This window comes from Haemorhous mexicanus, chromosome 9, assembly GCF_027477595.1.
Source record: "Haemorhous mexicanus isolate bHaeMex1 chromosome 9, bHaeMex1.pri, whole genome shotgun sequence".
NCBI lineage: Eukaryota > Metazoa > Chordata > Aves > Passeriformes > Fringillidae > Haemorhous > Haemorhous mexicanus.
In genome coordinates, this window is record NC_082349.1 from 28,989,606 (window position 1) to 28,997,178 (window position 7,573).

The window sequence follows — 7,573 nt, forward strand, 5'->3', positions numbered from 1 at the left end:
GTGATTAGAACTTGGCCTCAAACACGTGAACAAAATGTCTTCTGTGACAGGTAACTGCTGCATGGGGGATGGCAGTGAGAGGCTCAGAGTGGCCAAAAACAGAGAAACAAAGGAAAAGTTTGGATCCAGCACTGTTTGTGTTGGTTTTGGGCTTTTTTTTCAGTGCAATGCAATGCTTTCCTCGCTTGGGTCTAGTTTGGTCAGCGTCACATCTTGGGAACAAAGGATTAAGTACAAAAAAAAAAAAAAAATTTGCAGAAGTCAGGGTTGCAAAGGAAGCAAAGACCTCAGGACACAACCCTGTCTTGTCCCTCCTGATGGGCCCAATGAGGAGCTTGTAAAAATTTGCTTAGCCAGGACTTGTGAAATGCTAAAGCTGGAAAAAAATGTAAAACAACAAAAGGGAAACCATCAGTAGGGGGAGGTACATGGAGAAGGTTGGCATTCTGTTCTGGACTGTCCTGGAGCAGTGCTAAGGAATGACACACCAGTCTGACTGGTCATCTCCAGCTACACCCTGGGGCCAAGGGGGAGACTTGCAGCACTCCTTAAAGGTATTATTCAGGGACCTTCCAAAAATCTGCTCAGGGACAGCTGTGAAGGACACCAGAGCTGTGGGAATTTCTGCATGTCCAGCTGCCCCATCACCCCAGCCCAAACTGCCCTCGGGGAGCAAATGGTGCTGCTGGTGACCTGTCTGCCTCACCTCCATCCCAGACAGCCTGGGGGCTGGTGACACACTCAGGTTGCAGTGGTGGCTGTGAAACAGCTGAGGTGCCTGATGGCTGGAGGGAGATGTGACTGAGCTGACTTCAGAGAACCCAGCTGGGCAGCCACAAACATGGAAGCACAGAGCTTGGATTTGGGCTGAAATGACTCCACTGGCCATGGCTTTAGGTTTAATTCATGTCCAACTTAGCTTTAGACTGGCTTCTGTGAAGGAATTCCAGCTTTCCTGTGCACACAGCATTCCTGAACAGCTCTCCATCCCACCCCAGGGCTATGCAGTTCAGTCCAAGTAAAAAGCTGCTTCCCACCCGAGGTTCCTGCTGAACTCTTGGCACCCCCAAGTCTCTTGGGGCAAGTTGCTGTTGGCCTGGGGCTACCTGGAAGTGCCAGAGGGATGAGAGCCCCTCCACCCCTCACCTTCCCACTGCACACCCACTGAGTGTGATGGTTCAGCAGCACTGGGGGTTCACCTGCCTGCTCCATGGCAATCAGAGGGTTACACCTTGGGCCAGCAGGGCAGCTTGGAGACTTGCTGATACCCCTGGTACAAGGCTCATTTTCCATGGGTTTCAACTAGTTTCTCAAACTGGTGCCTGGGAGAGAAGAAAAGCCTTGCTGCTCTACACCAGCATCCCCCCGTGCTCCCTGCTGCCCAGGATCCACACAATAAAGCTGAATTTGGGGTGGGGAAGAACCAGTTATTCCAGGGAGAATCAGACCTGTGAGATCTGTGTTGGTTAGGCTGAGCAGGCTGATCAGTTTGAAAAGCTCAGGAAAACACCTGGATGGGGATGTCTAGGCCAGTCCCTGGGGTGGGTGGCACAGCCATGCTGTACCTCAGTTTTACACCCATCACTTTTCCAAGGGGCACCTTGTCAAACCAACCAGGACAAGGTTCAAGGTGCACAAATCACGCAGGCCCTGGGCATGCTGGACTCCTGTAGAGCTTTGTGGTCCCACATCTGAATTTCCTTCTGTAAAATGGGGAGAAGAGCATTTCCCCCTGATTCCTCCTCCTTCAGGGTGTGGTTGTACATCAGAGGGCAGAAACACTGCCCATTGACACCAATCCTTAAGAAGACTGCAGGGCTAACACCAAACTGCTCTGTGCTTTTCTGTGTCACTGATACCTGTGTTCACCAAAAGCTTTTCTACAGACTGTGCCCAGGCACAGAGCTCAGCACATCTCTGCCCCAGCTCTCTGGACAGAGGGCCCAGATCCCTTTCCACATCAAAAAGGACTTAATTTGGGTACAGAAATTTGGAAGGCCACCTCAGTGGGAAAGAAGAAGAGAAATTACAGCTAGAATAGGCAGTAGGGGCCTCCCACCCTATGCCCTGGGTGGGCCCTGTGCTGGCCCAGCCTGCACTGAGTATCCTCCAATAGCCAAGGCTGTGATGCTCTTCTGGAGCTGCCATTTGGGAGCTTCCCCAAGCACTTTTCTGTGCTCCCTTCCTCACTGTAGCAAGAAAGGGGAGGCAAGGAACACAAACCAGAGAGAATCTGGCACCTGAGAAGGAGGATGGAGTGCAGAGCTGGGGATCAGCCCTACAATCAACCCCTGAGCTGGGAGGGCCCAGGAAAAAATTTCCATCTCTTCCTAGGCACCCAGCTCTGGGGCTGATTGTGGGTTTGGTGGTGCAGACCCCAGTGTTGTGCCATTCCCTGGGCTTTTCCAGCCTGCCTGTGCCACAAGGACATGGCAGCAGCTCTGCCTCCCCGGCCACCTGTGCCGCAGGGGTGGCTGCAGCTTCTCTGTACCCACACATCCCCTTCCTCCCTCTCCTTCATTAAGGCACTGATCTCTTCCCAATAACAAGGGGGCTTCTGTTGGACAAAACCTGCCAATTAGTCATTCTGGCTGGGTATAAGTGTGGCACTTGAACAGCTGAGGGGACGGCGGGCAGTCCTGCCCCTTCTCGCGGCGTTGCCAAGCTTGCCATTAACACAAAGTGACAACTAATCTCTCTATAGCATCTGACTGAGCAGTTTTAATTAATAGCTCTGTACGCTCCCCCACCCCCCAGCTCTGCACAGGTACAGCGTGCCTTTAAAGCTCCTTCCCTGCCACTGCAGCCTGCCTGCACAAAAGGAGCAAAACAGGCTCATTCTGCCCCAGCTGGTGCTGCTGGTTTGAGGCTGTGACCCCCAGGCTGAAGCAGGAGCCCCCCACTCCCTGTCTGCTCTGTGGGGTTGAGCACCCCAATAAACGTGGGGGCTTTTCTGTCATCTATAAATAAACAGAAAATAACTGCTTTTTAATTGAACACTGATAAGGGAAAAAAAGTTAGGGGGACTTAAGGTTAATTTTGAGGCTTTGTTTTTTTTCCTTCAACAATACTATTGCTAAGGTCTTTGGAATACCTCCATCTGGGTCCTTCAGTGGTGACACTTATATGCAGGCTGAGCTGAGCAATGATCTGAGCTAGCCAGCTTCATAAACCCATTATTTTGGTCCAGATCTCTGAGTCTGCTTAAGACTGGCTGGGGGAGAGGGGTTTGCTCAGCTCTGCTGGGGCTGGCAGGTCTGAGCCAGCTTCCTGGCCTGGATCTGGGGGAATTGGAGGGCACTGAGGGGGCATTTGTGCTGCTCCTGCAAAATAGGCTTTATTCAAGTGCAGGATAACATTTAAAAAAAAAATCCTATTACCACAGCCAGGTTCTCCCCTGATGTGAAGAGCCACAGCTTGGCAGATGGCTGCTGTTGGGACCTCTGCAGTTTCAGTGCAGAGGTGTCCTGGCTTGTTTTAGGACAACTGAGAGGGCTCATCCATGGTGATCTTGAATGCTGCTTTAGGCAAATATTAGCTTGAGGAGGCCAGTCTGGGGCCATGGCTCTCGGTGGTGTGACCATCACCATGGTTGCAGCAGGAGCAAGGCCACCCCCCAGCATGGCCAGGAGCCCAGAGAAGCTGCTCTGGGCTCTGTGGGTCACTGCAATGGGAGCAGCACACAAACTCCCCCAGGGAGAGGGAGAGCCATTGTGGTTGGAAAGTCAGCTCGACATTTCTGGTGAGGACTGGCAGCAAAAGCTGGGCAAGCAGAAGGTGCAAAGGCTGGCAGAGTGCAGGAGTATGGAGAGTCCCCTCCTCACCTTCCCTTAATTCAGTGGTGCTTCTGATCCAGGTGTTGCAGGGTAGCCAAGATCAAAGATGGGTGGCTGGATATCCTGATCATGACAAAATTTCTCAGGCTCTTGGGTAAGAGGAATACACGAGGTCATGTCCTCCCACACTGACGTGGCACCACCACTGCCCTGCTGCAGCTCCCTCCTGCCAGGGCTGCACAGTGTCCTTCCTTCAGATCACCAGAGACAGCCATCAGAGGGGGTGAGGAAACTCCACAGGGTGCCCCAGCCTGGGAGGGCATCCATGCATTCTCCAGGATCTCATTCCCACGGCGTTTCGGGGGGTCTTACACAGTCCCCTGGGCAGGACAGCTGCAGTGTGGGTCCCCCCGGGGTGCTGGGAGCCTGTGGCCTCCAAAGGTGACTGCCCCACACCTGGTGATGCTCCAGCTGGATCTGGCTTGCTGGACATGCTTAAGCAATTTGATCCTTAGGCAATAAATGGCAGGCAGCCCTTGCTCTTCACAGTGGGCTCAGCTCTTGCTCTGGCTGGGAATATCTGTCCATCCTGGAAGTGTTGTTTATCCTGGACAAATGCAGGGGCTTGTGCTTTGCTTTGTTCTTGTGAAAAGCACAGGGCTGTGTTTCCAGATCTATCTCTTGCTCTGGAAACACAGCAGATGTGTGGGATGTGGGAGAAGTGTGTAGGAGCCCCTTTCCTGGAGATGGGATCTAGAAGGAATTGACCAACCAGTCCCACCCCTTTCCCTCTGCTTGTGCTTGTCCTTTCTGGCTTGGTCCTTGCTGGTGACTTCTGATCCCTCTCCTGCTTTGGAGGCTGCCCAGGCAGCATCCAGAGCTCTGGCTGCTCTTGCTGGAAGCTGTGTGCCTTGCTTTGGCAGGGAATGCATCCTGGGGCTGCCCAAGATCACCCTTGGTCCCCAGGGTGACTCGTTGGACTCAGCCCCCTGGACACTCCTAGCACAGCACCAGGCTGTCCCCTTGTCCTAGGACACGGCCCTGCCAGGACCACAGAGGCTGTGACATTGCCCAGAGCCACCAGAGCTCTCCTCCTTGCAGCTCACCCTCCCGACAGACACATCACCCACCGGGATACTCGGGGATCGCCTCGGGCAGGCAGCTGCGAGCACAGCCACGCATCCTCATCCTCCTCCTGCCGACCGGCCCTGCCCACACCCCGCCCCGGGGCGAGCATCCCTGCAGGGCACATGGGGGGATGTGTTTGGGATGTGTTTGGGATCTGTGCACCCAGCTCTGGGGCGAGCATCCCTTCCCAGCGGGGCACACGGGGGGGATGTTCTTGGGATCTGTGCAGGGATCTGTGCACCCAGCCCCGGGGCGAGCATCCCTGCAGGGCACACGGGGGGATGTGTTTGGGATGTCTTTGGGATCTGTGCACCCACCCCGGGGCGAGCATCCCTCCCCTGCAGGGCACACGGGGGGATGTGTTTGGGGTGTGTTTGGGATCTGTGCACCCAGCCCCGGGGCGAGCATCCCTGCAGGGCACACGGGGGGATGTGTTTGGGATGTCTTTGGGATCTGTGCACCCACCCCGGGGCGAGCATCCCTCCCCTGCAGGGCACACGGGGGGATGTGTTTGGGGTGTGTTTGGGATCTGTGCACCCAGCCCCGGGGCGAGCATCCCTGCAGGGCACACGGGGGGATGTGTTTGGGATGTCTTTGGGATCTGTGCACCCACCCCGGGGCGAGCATCCCTCCCCTGCAGGGCACACGGGGGGATGTGTTTGGGGTGTGTTTGGGATCTGTGTCCCCAGCCCCGGGGCGAGCATCCCTCCGCTGCAGGGCACAAGGAGGGGATGTGTTTGGGATGTGTTCGGGATGTGTTTGGGATGTGTTTGGGATGTGTTTGGGATCTGTGCACCCAGCTCTGGGGCGAGCATCCCTTCCCCGCGGGGCACACGGGGGGGATGTTCTTGGGATCTGTGCAGGGATCTGTGCACCCAGCCCCGGGGCAAGCATCCCTGCAGGGCACACGGGGGGATGTGTTTGGGATGTCTTTGGGATCTGTGCACCCACCCCGGGGCGAGCATCCCTCCCCTGCAAGGCACACGGGGGGATGTGTTTGGGATGTGTTTGGGATGTGTTCGGGATGTGTTTGGGATGTGTTCGGGATGTGTTTGGGATGTGTTCGGGATGTGTTCGGGATGTGTTCGGGATGTGTTCGGGATGTGTTCGGGATGTGTTTGGGATGTGTTTGGGATGTGTTCGGGATGTGTTTGGGATCTGCGCGGCCAGCGGTGCCCGCAGCACGCCCGGCACGGCGGTGGGGCCCTGCCCCATCTGCCCGCCCGGCAGCTCGGCGGGGAGCTAATGAGCAGCAAGGTGAGAGGCAGGAGCCAGCCTGACATCTCCGCGGCTCCGCAAGCTGCCGGCGGAGCGCGGGCAGCAGAAGGACGGCACCTGCCCCCCCTGCCCGTCATCTCCAGCCTCATCATGAGGTTATTACCGGCCCGCTGCTTGACGGCCGGCAGCAGCATCTCTCTCCTCCTCGTCCTCCCAATTCCCACTTGTGGCTGCGGGAGAGGTGAGGCAGGGATGGCGCTGCCCTCACGCCTGGGTTTGGCCCCGGCTGCAGTGGGAGGGAGGAGGGAGGAGGGAGGGATGGTTTTGACCTTGCTCGCAGAGGATGCTCGCCGCCTGTCCGTCCCTGTTATCATCTCGTGAAGGCTGCTGGCCCGTTGCAGCCTGGTTTGACAGGGGGAGAAGTCTCAGAGATAATTAAGTTCCTACAAGTTTGGTGAAAACAGGCAGGCGAAGGAGAGGGGTGTGATGAGGATGGCTGCGGGAGGAAGGCTGAGCCAGGCTGCCTCGTTCGGGGGAAGCACTGCCTGGGGCCTGCCTTGGGAAATCAGGAATGGTGCTGAGCAGGGGTTTTCCAGCGCTGGCTCTGCCGGGGGAAAGGATGGGACTTTAGACAGTACACCCAGGAACAGTGAGATCCCAGAGTGTCACCGTGATATTTTCTAAAAAATCCCTTCGCCAGGATTTTTCTCCTGAGAAGCTGAAAAGCCTCAGAAAGGAAATGTAAAGAATCATTATCTGATTGCTTGGAATGTGGTCTGGAGGTTGCTCACCAGCAGGTGCAGCTTTGATTGGTTCCATGTGAATTGTTTTAACTCAATGACCAGTCCCAGTCCAGCTGTGTCAGACTCTCTGGTCAGTCACAGGGTTGTTCATTCTTGTCTAGCCTTCTGTCTGTATCCTTTCTCTATAGTTTAGTATAGCTTTAGTATACAATTTCTGTTACTATAATATCATAATATAATAAATCAGCCTTCTGAGAACTTGGAGTCAAATTCCCATCTCTCACCTCGTCCTGGGGACCCTCACAACACCACACCAGAGCATCCCAAGAAGGAACTCACACGACGAAGGCACACGAGCTCTTTAAGAATCCTTTAAAGGATAAAAAGCCCATCTGTGTTTGTGCCAGCCACCAGGGCAGCATGGTGTGTGCCAGTTGTGTGTGTGTGTCTCTCTCTGCCTGCCCAGCACTGGTTCAGAGGCTCCAAGCACTTGTCACCATCCCACCTCAACCAAGAGCAGCTGCAAGTGGCTTTGCTGAGCCAGTCACCCCCAGCACGCTATCAATGATTGTATTAATTACTAATGCAGCACGAGGAACCCGTGTGCCACCAACCTCCTGACATCCAAAGGTTTGCAAGGCAGGATATGGAAGGGCTGCTGCTCACCTCCTCCTGCCTCAGCTTTGGGGACAGGCTGGGAGGTGTGGG